This window comes from Penaeus chinensis, chromosome 30, assembly GCF_019202785.1.
Source record: "Penaeus chinensis breed Huanghai No. 1 chromosome 30, ASM1920278v2, whole genome shotgun sequence".
NCBI classification, from domain to species: Eukaryota; Metazoa; Arthropoda; class Malacostraca; order Decapoda; family Penaeidae; genus Penaeus; species Penaeus chinensis.
In genome coordinates this window covers 22,167,075-22,169,600 of record NC_061848.1, presented here as the reverse complement: position 1 = coordinate 22,169,600, position 2,526 = coordinate 22,167,075, and positions in this window count along the sequence as shown.

Genomic DNA, 2,526 nt, shown 5'->3' with positions numbered 1-2,526 from the left:
TCTAAACTCAGCGCCATTGTTTTTGTTTTTTGTTTTAAGTGCCTGGCGTTGCTTCTAAACTCAGCGCCATTGTTTTTTGTTTTCCGTTGTAAGTGCCTGGCGTTGCTTCTAAACTCGGCGCCATTGTTTTTGTTTTTTGTTTTAAGTACCTGGCGTTGCTTCTAAACTCAGCGCCATTGTTTTTGTTTTTTGTTTTAAGTGCCTGGCGTTGCTTCTAAACTCAGCGCCATTGTTTTTGTTTTTTGTTTTAAGTACCTGGCGTTGCTTCTAAACTCAGCGCCATTGTTTTTGTTTTTTGTTTTAAGTGCCTGGCGTTGCTTCTAAACTCAGCGCCATTGTTTTTGTTTTCCGTTGTAAGTGCCTGGCGTTGCTTCTAAACTCGGCGCCATTGTTTTTGTTTTTTGTTTTAAGTGCCTGGCGTTGCTTCTAAACTCAGCGCCATTGTTTTTGTTTTTTGTTTTAAGTGCCTGGCGTTGCTTCTAAACTCAGCGCCAGTGTTTTTGTTTTCCGTTCTAAGTGCCTGGCGTTGCTTCTAAACTCAGCGTCATTGTTTTTGTTTTCCGTTTTAAGTGCCTGGCGTTGCTTCTAAACTCAGCGCCAGTGTTTTTGTTTTCCGTTTTAAGTGCCTGGCGTTGCTTCTAAACTCAGCGCCAGTGTTTTTGTTTTCCGTTTTAAGTGCCTGGCGTTGCTTCTAAACTCAGCGCCAATGTTTTTGTTTTTCGTTTTAAGTGCCTGGCGTATACATAAACACAGCGTCATTGTTTTTGTTTTACGGTTAAGTGCCTGGCGTTGCTTCTAAACTCAGCGCCAGTGTTTTTGTTTTACTTTTTAAGTCCCTGGCGTATACATAAACTCAGCGTCATTGTTTTTGTTTTCCGTTCTAAGTGCCTAGCGTTGCTTTTAAACTCAGCGCCAGTGTTTTTGTTTTACGTTTTAAGTACCTGGCGTTGCTTCTAAACTCAGCGCCAGTGTTTTTGTTTTCCGTTCTAAGTGCCTGGCGTTGCTTCTATACCCATGTCGTTTCCGTGTGTCCGAAGATTTTTTTTAAAAACTCAGCGTCATTGTAGTCTTTGGAGTTCTCGGGTGCCTAGAGATGCTTCGAAACTCAATGTCAATATTTTCTTTCGTTTAAGGTGCCTGGAGGCGCTTCTAAATTCGGGGTTATCTTGGCATGGACCTCTAAACCTTAAGTGATGTGAAGAGTATAAGCAGACTATCTTGCATTCTTTGGGACTTTTTTTGTAAATTCTCGCAAATATTTTCGTTTTTGAGGGGATTCATTTTTAACGAATGTCAGCTTCTTTGGTCTAGTGAATAACGGTTTGTTAAAAATTTTGCTCACGACATTTTTTGTACGTCCGTTATGTCGGATTACTGGGTTTGTATACATCCCCAAATGTATATATATAAATATATATATATATATAGAGAGAGAGAGAGAGAGAGAGAGAGAGAAAGAGAGAGGAGGGGAGGAGAGAGAGAGAGAGAGGGGGGGGGGGGGGAGAATGAGAGAGAGAGTGAGAGAGAGAGAGAGAGAGAAGGGGGGGGGAGAGAGAGAGAGAGAGAGAGAGAGAGAGAGAGAGAGAGAGAGAGTGAGATAGAGAGAGAGAGAGAGAGAAAGAGAGAAAAAAAAATTGTCAGTTAGTAATTCAAAACATTATGAGACGTATTGTAACTCGTCATGAAAACCCAGCATCGGAAGCAAGCGAAGTCATTTAGATAAAAAGCTTAACACATGGTTTTAGAATAACTCTAGTTCTTGTGTTCTATTTCTTCTATAATGGGACTGGCGGAAGAGTGGATTAGGAAGAGGAACCTGGAATAAAAATGAGATCCGGACATGCCACAAACTACGTTCTTATCATCAGTGATTTTTACCATCGTGGCCTTGATCAAACAATGCAGGTTAAAGTACGAATTCACTAAGCTATGGTATGGAAGGAAGCCGTTGAAAGGTACGAGAACAATGTGCAACCGAAGTGAGACACAGACATACGCAAAGAAAAGGAGAGAAACCTGAAAAACAACGTCATACAAATAAAAATGTCAAAACACTAACAAAAAATCGGCCGAATCCACAAGGCGCTGATGCAGAGTGAAAAATTAAACAAAAAGTAGACGAGGAACTCCGATATCTACACAATAAAAGCGAAAGATGTAGAGGCAAGGTCCTATATAGACCTTGGTGTAGAGTTATAGTAAGCCTACTGACTCCTGCGATACGATATTGCTTTCGCGTGCATGGCTCTGGGCAAGACCTATACCCGTCCCTGGGGAATAGGATAATTGGGCGGAACGTGCGTGATAAATAAATAGATAAATTAATAAATGGATAAAGCAGAATGGCAGGCTGACAACAGCTTTTTATGCAGTTTCTGAATGCTTGAGATTAAGATCTTCCCCGATTTCTTCAACCTAATGTGAGAATTTTGTCTAAAGAGAAAGGTTCTCAGTGGATCGTGTTCACGGAAAGCAGAAGACAAGATTTCTCCATGAGTTAATCTTTATTATTCAGATTATATATCT